Source organism: Ranitomeya variabilis, chromosome 8 (genome assembly GCF_051348905.1).
Source record: "Ranitomeya variabilis isolate aRanVar5 chromosome 8, aRanVar5.hap1, whole genome shotgun sequence".
NCBI lineage: Eukaryota > Metazoa > Chordata > Amphibia > Anura > Dendrobatidae > Ranitomeya > Ranitomeya variabilis.
In genome coordinates this window covers 129,792,690-129,806,310 of record NC_135239.1, presented here as the reverse complement: position 1 = coordinate 129,806,310, position 13,621 = coordinate 129,792,690, and the positions used below count along the sequence as shown (strand labels likewise).

At 43.0% G+C, this 13,621-nt stretch overlaps 1 long non-coding RNA gene across 1 annotated transcript; it reads left to right on the top strand.

Moving 5' to 3' along the window:
* The first annotated feature begins 2,411 nt into the window (after window positions 1–2,411).
* Window positions 2,412–9,861, top strand: LOC143787645 (uncharacterized). Its single transcript, XR_013218419.1, has 2 exons — window positions 2,412–8,526; window positions 8,848–9,861. It is a non-coding gene; the product is annotated as an uncharacterized LOC143787645 (long non-coding RNA).
* Window positions 9,862–13,621: the final 3,760 nt, after the last annotated feature.

The window sequence follows — 13,621 nt, the reverse complement described above, 5'->3', positions numbered from 1 at the left end:
GGTCAACAAGAGTTGATTGTTTGGTTGCTAATATTAGTTCCAAGTTCTCATGTGGCATAATATTTTGCAATTTGCCTTTATAGCGTGGATCAAGGAGGCAGGCCAACCAGTAATCGTCATCGTTCATCATTTTCGTAATGCGTGTGTCCCTTTGTAGGATACGTAAGGCATAATCCGCCATGTGGGCCAAAGTTCCACTTGTCAAATCTCCGGTTGTGATTGGTTGAGGGGCAGTTGCAGGCAAATCTACGTCACTTGTGTCCCTCAGAAAACCAGAACCCGGCCGTGACACGCAACCAATTTCCTGTGCCCCCGTGAAAGTTTCCGCATTAAAAATATACTCATCCCCATCATCCTCCTCGTCCTCCACCTCCTCTTCGCCCGCTACCTCGTCCTGTACACTGCCCTGACCAGACAATGGCTGACTGTCATCAAGGCTTCCCTCTTCCTCTGGTGCAGACGCCTGCTCCTTTATGTGCGTCAAACTTTGCATCAGCAGACGCATTAGGGGGATGCTCATGCTTATTACGGCGTTGTCTGCACTAACCAGCCGTGTGCATTCCTCAAAACACTGAAGGACTTGACACATGTCTTGTATCTTCGACCACTGCACACCTGACAACTCCATGTCTGCCATCCTACTGCCTGCCCGTGTATCCTCCCACAAATAAATAACAGCACGCCTCTGTTCGCACAGTCTCTGAAGCATGTGCAGTGTTGAGTTCCACCTTGTTGCAACGTCTATGATTAGGCGATGCTGGGGAAGGTTCAAAGACCGCTGATAGGTCTGCATACGGCTGGCGTGTACAGGCGAACGTCGGATATGTGAGCAAAGTGCACGCACTTTGAGGAGCAGGTCGGAGAACCCAGGATAAGTTTTCAATAAGCACTGCACCACCAGGTTTAAGGTGTGAGCCAGGCAAGGAATGTGTTTCAGTTGGGAAAGGGAGATGGCAGCCATGAAATTCCTTCCGTTATCACTCACTACCTTGCCTGCCTCAAGATCTACTGTGCCCAGCCACGACTGCGTTTCTTGTTGCAAGAACTCGGACAGAACTTCCGCGGTGTGTCTGTTGTCGCCCAAACACTTCATAGCCAATACAGCCTGCTGACGCTTGGCAGTAGCTGGCCCATAATGGGACAACTGGTGTGCAACAGTGTCATCTGCCGATGGAGTGGTTGGCCGACTGCGTTCTGTGGAAGAGCTGTAGCTTCTGCAGGAGGACGAGGAGGAGGAGGAGGGGGTGCGAACGCCTACAGCCAACTGTTTCCTAGACCGTGGGCTAGGCACAACTGTCCCTAAATTGATGTCGCCTGTGGACCCTGCATCCACCACATTCACCCAGTGTGCCGTGATGGACACATAACGTCCCTGGCCATGCCTACTGGTCCATGCATCTGTAGTCAGGTGCACCTTTGTACTCACAGATTGCCTAAGTGCATGGACGATGCGCTGTTTAACATGCTGGTGCAGGGCTGGGATGGCTTTTCTGGAAAAAAAGTGTCGACTAGGTAGCTCGTATCGTGGTTCAGCGTACTCCATCAGGGCTTTAAAAGCTTCGCTTTCAACTAAACGGTAGGGCATCATCTCTAACGAGATTAGTCTAGCTATGTGGGCGTTAAAACCCTGTGTACGCGGATGCGAGGATAAGTACTTCCTTTTTCTAACCAGAGTCTCATGTAGGGTGAGCTGGACTGGAGAGCAGGAGATCGTGGAACTTTCGGGTGTGCCGGTGTACATGGCAGACTGAGAGACGGTTGGAGACGGTATTGTTTCCGCCGGTGCCCTAGATGCAATATTTCCTCCTACTAAACTGGTGATTCCCTGACCCTGACTGCTTTTGGCTGGCAAAGAAACCTGCACAGATACTGCCGGTGGTGCGGAAAATGGTGGCCTTACAGTGACGGAAGGGATGTTGCGTTGCTGATTAGCTTCATTTGCCGAGGGTGCTACAACCTTAAGGGACGTTTGGTAGTTAGTCCAGGCTTGAAAATGCATGGTGGTTAAGTGTCTATGCATGCAACTAGTATTTAGACTTTTCAGATTCTGACCTCTGCTTAAGCTAGTTGAACATTTTTGACAGATGACTTTGCGCTGATCAGTTGGATGTTGTTTAAAAAAATGCCAGACTGCACTCTTCCTAGACTCGGATCCCTTTTCAGGGATTGCAGACTGAGCTTTAACCGGATGGCCACGCTGTCCTCCAACAGGTTTTGGCTTTGACACGCGTTTTGGGCCAGATACGGGCCCGGCAGATGGAACCTGTTGCGATGTTGATGCCTGCTGCGGCCCCTCCTCCACCTCCGCTTCTGAACTACTGCCGCCTGCACCCTGTTCCCCCAATGGCTGCCAATCGGGGTCAATAACTGGGTCATCTATTACCTCCTCTTCGAGCTCGTGTGCAACTTCGTCTGTGTCACTGTGTCGGTCGGTGGTATAGCGTTCGTGGCGGGGCAACATAGTCTCATCAGGGTCTGATTGTGGATCTGTACCCTGAGAGGGCAATGTGGTGGTCTGAGTCAAAGGAGCAGCATAGTACTCTGGCTGTGGCTGTGCATCAGTGCACTCCATGTCAGAATCTACTTGTAATGGGCATGGCCTGTTAAATGTTTCACTTTCTAAGCCAGGGACGGTATGTGTAAAGAGCTCCATGGAGTGACCCGTTGTGTCGCCTGCTGCATCCTTCTCTCTTGTTGTAGTTTTTGCTGAGGAGGACAAGGAAGCGACTTGTCCCTGACCGTGAACATCCACAAGCGACGCGCTGCTTGTACATTTACCAGTTTCTGAAGAGGAGGCAAAAGAGTTAGAGGCTGAGTCTGCAATGTAAGCCAAAACTTGCTGTTGCTGCTCCGCCTTTAAAAGCGGTTTTCCTACTCCCAGAAAAGAGAGCGTTCGAGGCCTTGTGTAGCCTGACGACGAAACTGGCTCCACAGCTCCAGACTTAGGTGGAATATTTTTATCCCCACGACCACCTGATGCTCCACTACCACTACCATCATTACCAGCTGACAATGAACGCCCACGACGACCTCTTGCACCAGACTTCCTCATTGTTTAAAAATCGTAACCAAAGTAACTTTATTTGTTGCTGTCAAACAACTTACACGGTGAGCTATAACTTCAGTATGATTTCAATATCCCTTAACAGGTTGGTGAGACCACAAGGAAAATCAGGCACAATGTTACACACTCTGTTTTCTGTGGCACCAAATCACAGAGATGACACACACGCAGGACTGTCACTCAAGCACTAATGTCAATATTAATCTCCCACCTAATTTATTTATTTTTTTTTCTCTGGGAGACTTTAGAAACCAAATAATATTAAAAAAAAACAAAAAAACAAGGCTTTCTATGGCCCACTGAATGAGAGATGGCACGCACAGGAGTGGCACACAAGCCCTGACTGAGGCCAATATTTTTCTCCTACTGATTGATGTAGTGTTTTTGTGTTGAGGTTGATTTTAAAACACAAATGAAGGAAAAAAATAAAAAGGCTTTCTATGGCCCACAATTAGAGAGAGAGGTGGCACACCCAGGAGTCAAGACTGGCACACAAGCTGAAAGGGCAATATTACTCTCCCACTGTTTTTTTATGTATTTTTTTTTTTATTTTCAGGGAGACTTTAGAAACCAAATAATATTAAAAAAAAAACCAAAAAACAAGGCTTTCTATGGCCCACTGAATGAGAGGGACAGAGGTGGCACACCCAGGAGTCAAGACTGGCACACAAGCTGAAAGGGCAATATTACTCTCCCACTGTTTTTTTATGTATTTTTTTTTTATTTTCAGGGAGACTTTAGAAACCAAATAATATTAAAAAAAAAAAAAAAAAACAAGGCTTTCTATGGCCCACTGAATGAGAGGGACAGAGGTGGCACACCCAGGAGTCAAGACTGGCACACAAGCTGAAAGGGCAATATTACTCTCCCACTGTTTTTTTATGTATTTTTTTTTTTATTTTCAGGGAGACTTTAGAAACCAAATAATATAAAAAAAAACAAAAAAACAAGGCTTTCTATGGCCCACTGAATGAGAGGGACAGAGGTGGCACACCCAGGAGTCAAGACTGGCACACAAGCTGAAAGGGCAATATTACTCTCCCACTGTTTTTTTATGTATTTTTTTTTTTATTTTCAGGGAGACTTTAGAAACCAAATAATATTAAAAAAAAAAAAAAAACAAGGCTTTCTATGGCCCACTGAATGAGAGGGACAGAGGTGGCACACCCAGGAGTCAAGACTGGCACACAAGCTGAAAGGGCAATATTACTCTCCCACTGTTTTTTTATGTATTTTTTTTTTTATTTTCAGGGAGACTTTAGAAACCAAATAATATTAAAAAAAAAACCAAAAAACAAGGCTTTCTATGGCCCACTGAATGAGAGGGACAGAGGTGGCACACCCAGGAGTCAAGACTGGCACACAAGCTGAAAGGGCAATATTACTCTCCCACTGTTTTTTTATGTATTTTTTTTTTTATTTTCAGGGAGACTTTAGAAACCAAATAATATTAAAAAAAAAACAAAAAAACAAGGCTTTCTATGGCCCACTGAATGAGAGGGACAGAGGTGGCACACCCAGGAGTCAAGACTGGCACACAAGCTGAAAGGGCAATATTACTCTCCCACTGTTTTTTTATGTTTTTTTTTTTTTTATTTTCAGGGAGACTTTAGAAACCAAATAATATAAAAAAAAAACAAAAAAAACAAGGCTTTCTATGGCCCACTGAATGAGAGGGACAGAGGTGGCACACCCAGGAGTCAAGACTGGCACACAAGCTGAAAGGGCAATATTACTCTCCCACTGTTTTTTTATGTATTTTTTTTTTTATTTTCAGGGAGACTTTAGAAACCAAATAATATTAAAAAAAAACAAAAAAACAAGGCTTTCTATGGCCCACTGAATGAGAGATGGCACGCACAGGAGTGGCACACAAGCCCTGACTGAGGCCAATATTTTTCTCCCACTGATTGATGTAGTGTTTTTGTGTTGAGGTTGATTTTAAAACACAAATGAAGGAAAAAAATAAAAAGGCTTTCTATGGCCCACAATTAGAGAGAGAGGTGGCACACCAAGGAGTCAAGACTGGCACACAAGCTGAAAGGGCAATATTACTCTCCCACTGTATTTTTATGTATTTTTTTTTTATTTTCAGGGAGACTTTAGAAACCAAATAATATTAAAAAAAAACAAAAAAAAACAAGGCTTTCTATGGCCCACTGAATGAGAGGGACAGAGGTGGCACACCCAGGAGTCAAGACTGGCACACAAGCTGAAAGGGCAATATTACTCTCCCACTGTTTTTTTATGTATTTTTTTTTTATTTTCAGGGAGACTTTAGAAACCAAATAATATTAAAAAAAAAAAAAAAAAACAAGGCTTTCTATGGCCCACTGAATGAGAGGGACAGAGGTGGCACACCCAGGAGTCAAGACTGGCACACAAGCTGAAAGGGCAATATTACTCTCCCACTGTTTTTTTATGTATTTTTTTTTTTATTTTCAGGGAGACTTTAGAAACCAAATAATATAAAAAAAAACAAAAAAACAAGGCTTTCTATGGCCCACTGAATGAGAGGGACAGAGGTGGCACACCCAGGAGTCAAGACTGGCACACAAGCTGAAAGGGCAATATTACTCTCCCACTGTTTTTTTATGTATTTTTTTTTTTATTTTCAGGGAGACTTTAGAAACCAAATAATATTAAAAAAAAAAAAAAAAACAAGGCTTTCTATGGCCCACTGAATGAGAGGGACAGAGGTGGCACACCCAGGAGTCAAGACTGGCACACAAGCTGAAAGGGCAATATTACTCTCCCACTGTTTTTTTATGTATTTTTTTTTTTATTTTCAGGGAGACTTTAGAAACCAAATAATATTAAAAAAAAAACCAAAAAACAAGGCTTTCTATGGCCCACTGAATGAGAGGGACAGAGGTGGCACACCCAGGAGTCAAGACTGGCACACAAGCTGAAAGGGCAATATTACTCTCCCACTGTTTTTTTATGTATTTTTTTTTTTATTTTCAGGGAGACTTTAGAAACCAAATAATATTAAAAAAAAAACAAAAAAACAAGGCTTTCTATGGCCCACTGAATGAGAGGGACAGAGGTGGCACACCCAGGAGTCAAGACTGGCACACAAGCTGAAAGGGCAATATTACTCTCCCACTGTTTTTTTATGTTTTTTTTTTTTTTATTTTCAGGGAGACTTTAGAAACCAAATAATATAAAAAAAAAACAAAAAAAACAAGGCTTTCTATGGCCCACTGAATGAGAGGGACAGAGGTGGCACACCCAGGAGTCAAGACTGGCACACAAGCTGAAAGGGCAATATTACTCTCCCACTGTTTTTTTATGTATTTTTTTTTTTATTTTCAGGGAGACTTTAGAAACCAAATAATATTAAAAAAAAACAAAAAAACAAGGCTTTCTATGGCCCACTGAATGAGAGATGGCACGCACAGGAGTGGCACACAAGCCCTGACTGAGGCCAATATTTTTCTCCCACTGATTGATGTAGTGTTTTTGTGTTGAGGTTGATTTTAAAACACAAATGAAGGAAAAAAATAAAAAGGCTTTCTATGGCCCACAATTAGAGAGAGAGGTGGCACACCAAGGAGTCAAGACTGGCACACAAGCTGAAAGGGCAATATTACTCTCCCACTGTATTTTTATGTATTTTTTTTTTATTTTCAGGGAGACTTTAGAAACCAAATAATATTAAAAAAAAACAAAAAAAAACAAGGCTTTCTATGGCCCACTGAATGAGAGGGACAGAGGTGGCACACCCAGGAGTCAAGACTGGCACACAAGCTGAAAGGGCAATATTACTCTCCCACTGTTTTTTTATGTATTTTTTTTTTTATTTTCAGGGAGACTTTAGAAACCAAATAATATTAAAAAAAAACAAAAAACAAGGCTTTCTATGGCCCACTGAATGAGAGGGACAGAGGTGGCACACCCAGGAGTCAAGACTGGCACACAAGCTGAAAGGGCAATATTACTCTCCCACTGTTTTTTTATGTATTTTTTTTTTTATTTTCAGGGAGACTTTAGAAACCAAATAATATTAAAAAAAAAAAAAAAAACAAGGCTTTCTATGGCCCACTGAATGAGAGGGACAGAGGTGGCACACCCAGGAGTCAAGACTGGCACACAAGCTGAAATGGCAATATTACTCTCCCACTGTTTTTTTATGTATTTTTTTTTTTATTTTCAGGGAGACTTTAGAAACCAAATAATATTAAAAAAAAACCAAAAAACAAGGCTTTCTATGGCCCACTGAATGAGAGGGACAGAGGTGGCACACCCAGGAGTCAAGACTGGCACACAAGCTGAAAGGGCAATATTACTCTCCCACTGTTTTTTTATGTATTTTTTTTTTTATTTTCAGGGAGACTTTAGAAACCAAATAATATTTAAAAAAAAACAAAAAAACAAGGCTTTCTATGGCCCACTGAATGAGAGGGACAGAGGTGGCACACCCAGGAGTCAAGACTGGCACACAAGCTGAAAGGGCAATATTACTCTCCCACTGTTTTTTTATGTATTTTTTTTTTTATTTTCAGGGAGACTTTAGAAACCAAATAATATTAAAAAAAAACAAAAAAACAAGGCTTTCTATGGCCCACTGAATGAGAGGGACAGAGGTGGCACACCCAGGAGTCAAGACTGGCACACAAGCTGAAAGGGCAATATTACTCTCCCACTGTTTTTTTATGTATTTTTTTTTTTATTTTCAGGGAGACTTTAGAAACCAAATAATATTTAAAAAAAAAAAAACAAACAAGGCTTTCTATGGCCCACTGAATGAGAGGGACAGAGGTGGCACACCCAGGAGTCAAGACTGGCACACAAGCTGAAAGGGCAATATTACTCTCCCACTGTTTTTTTAGGTATTTTTTTTTTTATTTTCAGGGAGACTTTAGAAACCAAATAATATTAAAAAAAAAAAAAAAAACAAGGCTTTCTATGGCCCACTGAATGAGAGGGACAGAGGTGGCACACCCAGGAGTCAAGACTGGCACACAAGCTGAAAGGGCAATATTACTCTCCCACTGTTTTTTTATGTATTTTTTTTTTTTATTTTCAGGGAGACTTTAGAAACCAAATAATATAAAAAAAAAAACCAAAAAACAAGGCTTTCTATGGCCCACTGAATGAGAGGGACAGAGGTGGCACACCCAGGAGTCAAGACTGGCACACAAGCTGAAAGGGCAATATTACTCTCCCACTGTTTTTTTATGTATTTTTTTTTTTATTTTCAGGGAGACTTTAGAAACCAAATAATATTAAAAAAAAAACAAAAAAACAAGGCTTTCTATGGCCCACTGAATGAGAGGGACAGAGGTGGCACACCCAGGAGTCAAGACTGGCACACAAGCTGAAAGGGCAATATTACTCTCCCACTGTTTTTTTATGTTTTTTTTTTTTTATTTTCAGGGAGACTTTAGAAACCAAATAATATTAAAAAAAAACAAAAAACAAGGCTTTCTATGGCCCACTGAATGAGAGGGACAGAGGTGGCACACCCAGGAGTCAAGACTGGCACACGAGCTGAAAGGGCAATATTACTCTCCCACTGTTTTTTTATGTATTTTTTTTTTTATTTTCAGGGAGACTTTAGAAACCAAATAATATAAAAAAAAACAAAAAAAAAACAAGGCTTTCTATGGCCCACTGAATGAGAGATGGCACGCACAGGAGTGGCACACAAGCCCTGACTGAGGCCAATATTTTTCTCCCACTGATTGATGTAGTGTTTTTGTGTTGAGGCTGATTTTAAAACACAAATGAAGGAAAAAAATAAAAAGGCTTTCTATGGCCCACAATTAGAGAGAGAGGTGGCACACCCAGGAGTCAAGACTGGCACACAAGCTGAAAGGGCAATATTACTCTCCCACTGTTTTTTTATGTATTTTTTTTTTATTTTCAGGGAGACTTTAGAAACCAAATAATATTAAAAAAAAACAAAAAAAAACAAGGCTTTCTATGGCCCACTGAATGAGAGGGACAGAGGTGGCACACCCAGGAGTCAAGACTGGCACACAAGCTGAAAGGGCAATATTACTCTCCCACTGTTTTTTTATGTATTTTTTTTTATTTTCAGGGAGACTTTAGAAACCAAATAATATTAAAAAAAAAAAAAAAACAAGGCTTTCTATGGCCCACTGAATGAGAGGGACAGAGGTGGCACACCCAGGAGTCAAGACTGGCACACAAGCTGAAAGGGCAATATTACTCTCCCACTGTTTTTTTATGTATTTTTTTTTTTATTTTCAGGGAGACTTTAGAAACCAAATAATATTAAAAAAAAAAAAAAAAAAAAAAGGCTTTCTATGGCCCACTGAATGAGAGGGACAGAGGTGGCACACCCAGGAGTCAAGACTGGCACACAAGCTGAAATGGCAATATTACTCTCCCACTGTTTTTTTTATGTATTTTTTTTTTTATTTTCAGGGAGACTTTAGAAACCAAATAATATTAAAAAAAAAACCAAAAAACAAGGCTTTCTATGGCCCACTGAATGAGAGGGACAGAGGTGGCACACCCAGGAGTCAAGACTGGCACACAAGCTGAAAGGGCAATATTACTCTCCCACTGTTTTTTTATGTATTTTTTTTTTTATTTTCAGGGAGACTTTAGAAACCAAATAATATTAAAAAAAAAAACAAAAAAACAAGGCTTTCTATGGCCCACTGAATGAGAGGGACAGAGGTGGCACACCCAGGAGTCAAGACTGGCACACAAGCTGAAAGGGCAATATTACTCTCCCACTGTTTTTTTATGTATTTTTTTTTTTATTTTCAGGGAGACTTTAGAAACCAAATAATATTAAAAAAAAAACAAAAAAACAAGGCTTTCTATGGCCCACTGAATGAGAGGGACAGAGGTGGCACACCCAGGAGTCAAGACTGGCACACAAGCTGAAAGGGCAATATTACTCTCCCACTGTTTTTTTATGTATTTTTTTTTTATTTTCAGGGAGACTTTAGAAACCAAATAATATTAAAAAAAAAAAAAAAAAAACGAGGCTTTCTATGGCCCACTGAATGAGAGGGACAGAGGTGGCACACCCAGGAGTCAAGACTGGCACACAAGCTGAAAGGGCAATATTACTCTCCCACTGTTTTTTTAGGTATTTTTTTTTTTCAGGGAGACTTTAGAAACCAAATAATATTTAAAAAAAAATAAATAAATAAATAGGCTTTCTATAGCCCACTGAATGAGAGATAGCACACACAGCAGTGGCACACAAGCCCTGACTGAGGCCAATATTTTTCTCCCACTGATTGATGTAGTGTTTTTGTGTTGAGGTAGATTTTAGAACACAAATGAAGGAAAAAATAAATAGGCTTTCTATGGCCCACTCAGTGAGAGATGGCACACACAGGGATGGCACTCTAGCAGAAATGCCAATCTTAATCTCCCACAAAAAAAAACAAAAAAAAAAAACAGGGACTGTCCTACAATTACTATCTCCCCTGCAGTAATCTCAGCCAGGTATGGCAGGCAGCAATAGGAGTGGACTGATGCACAAATTAAATAAAAAGTGTGGACAAACAAAAAAGATAGCTGTGCAGAAAGGAAGGAACAAGAGGATATGTGCTTTGAAAAAAGCAGTTGGTTTCCACAGTGGCGTACACACAGGAATACAGCTATCAGGGAGCCTTCTAGGGCAGCCCAATGAGCTACAGCGCTGAGGGAAAAAAAAAAAAAAAATAGCTTCCACTGTCCCTGCACACCGAAGGTGGTGTTGGACAGTGGAAATCGCTGCAGCACAAGCGGTTTGGTGGTTAGTGGACCCTGCCTAACGCTCTCCCTGCTTCTGACGAAGCGGCAGCAACCTCTCCCTAAGCTCAGATCAGCAGCAGTAAGATGGCGGTCGGCGGGAACGCCCCTTTATAGCCCCTGTGACGCCGCAGACAGCAAGCCAATCACTGCAATGCCCTTCTCTAAGATGGTGGGGACCAGGACCTATGTCATCACGCTGCCCACACTCTGCGTTCACCTTCATTGGCTGAGAAATGGCGCTTTTCGCGTCATTGAAACGCGACTTTGGCGCGAAAGTCGCGTACCGCATGGCCGACAAGCACAGGGGTCGGATCGGGTTTCATGAGACGCCGACTTAGCCAAAAGTCGGCGACTTTTGAAAATGATCGACCCGTTTCGCTCAACCCTAGTCTCTATTAGTATAGGAGATAACAGAAAACATTTCACATTTTTCCCCATTGGGTCATAACTTCTTTTACAATGATCAGAGGTTGAAATTTTTTGCGTTTTCCTGCTCTTTCCAATGGCTTACAAGCATAAGTGAAGCGGTGAGCAGCAGTTTCTATTAGTATAGGACCCAATGGGGAAATGGGGAAAAATGTGAAATGTTTTCCGTTATCTCTTACACTAATAGAGACTGCTGCTCACTGCTTCACTTATGCTTGTAGGCCATTGGAAATAGCAGGAAAACGCATCATTCTAACAGAAGTTTTGACCCAGTGGGGAAATGGGGAAAAATGTGCACATTACACCCTACACTCTATAATCTACACCCTACACGCTACACCCTACACCCTACATGCTACACCCTACCCTCTACACCCTACACCCTACACGCTACACGCTACATGCTACACGCTACACGCTAAACCCTACACTCTACACCCTACACCCTACACGCTACACCCTACACCCTACTACCTACACGCTACACGCTACACGCTACACCCTACACTCTACACCCTACACCCTACACGCTACACGCTACACTCTACACGCTGCACGCTACACTCTACACCCTACACTCTACACCATACACCTTACACTCTATGTTCTACACCCTACACGCTACACCCTACACGCTACACTCTAAGCGCTACACGCTTCACTCTACACCCTACACGCTACACTCTACACCCTACACGCTACACCCTACACTCTACACGCTACACGCAACACGCTACACGCTACACTCTACACCCTACACTCTACACCATACACCTTACACTCTATGTTCTACACCCTACACGCTACACCCTACACGCTACACTCTAAGCGCTACATGCTACACTCTACATCCTACATGCTACACCCTACACACTACACGCTACACACTACACTCTACACTCTACACTCCACACGCTACACGCTACACTCTACACCCTACAGGCTACACTCTACACGCTACACCCTACACCCTTCACTCTACACCCTACACCCTACACGCTACAAGCTACATGCTACACTCTACACTCTACACCCTACATGCCACACACTACACGCTACATGCTACACGCTACACCCTACACTCTACACCCTACACTCTACACGCTACACCCTACACGCTACACCCTACACCCTACTCCCTACACGCTACACTCTACACTCTACACCCTACACCCTACACGCTACACGCTACACTCTACAACCTACACTCTACACCATACACCCTACACTCTACATTTTACACCCTACACGCTACACCGTACACGCTACACTCTACACGCTACACGCTACACTCTACACCCTACACGCTACACACTACACCCTACACGCTACACCCTACACTACACGCTACATGCTACACTCTACACCCTACACGCTACACCCTACACTCTACACCCTACACGCTACACACTACACGTTACACTCTACACCCTACACGCTACACCCTACATTCTACACCCTACACCCTACACGCTACATGCTACACTCTACACCCTACACGATACACCCTACACTCTACATGCTACACCCTACACTCTACACCCTACACCCTACACCCTACACGCTACACTCTACACCCTACACCCTACACGCTACACTCTACATCCTATATGCTACACCCCACACTCTACACCCTACACCCTACACCCTACAAGCTACACGCTACACGATACACGCTACACTCTACACTCTACGCCCTACACCCTACATACTACACGCTACACCCTACACTCTACACCCTACATACTACATGCTACATGCTACACGCTACACCCTACACCCTACACGCTACACTCTACACCCTACACGCTACACTCTACACCATACACGCTACACTTTACACCCTACACACTACACCCTACACCCTACATGCTACACGCTACACTCTACACTCTACACACTACACTATACACCCTACACGCTACACCCTACACTCTACACCCTACACCCTACTCGCTACACTCTACACCCTATACGCTACACCCTACACTCAACACCCTACACCCTACACCCTACACGCTACACGCTACACGATACACGCTACACTCTACACCCTACACACTACTCTACACCCTACACCCTACACGCTACACCCTACACTCTACACCCTACACCCTACACGCTACATGCTACACTCTACACCCTACACGCTACACCCTACACTCTACACCCTACACGCTACACCCTACACGCTACACGCTACACTCTACACCCTACACGCTACACCCTACACTCTACACCCTACACCCTACACGCTACACGCTACACTCTACACCCTACACGCTACACCCTACACTCTACACCCTACACCCTACACGCTACATGCAACATGCTACACTCTACACCCTATACGCTACACCCTACACTCTACACCCTACACCCTACACCCTTCACGCT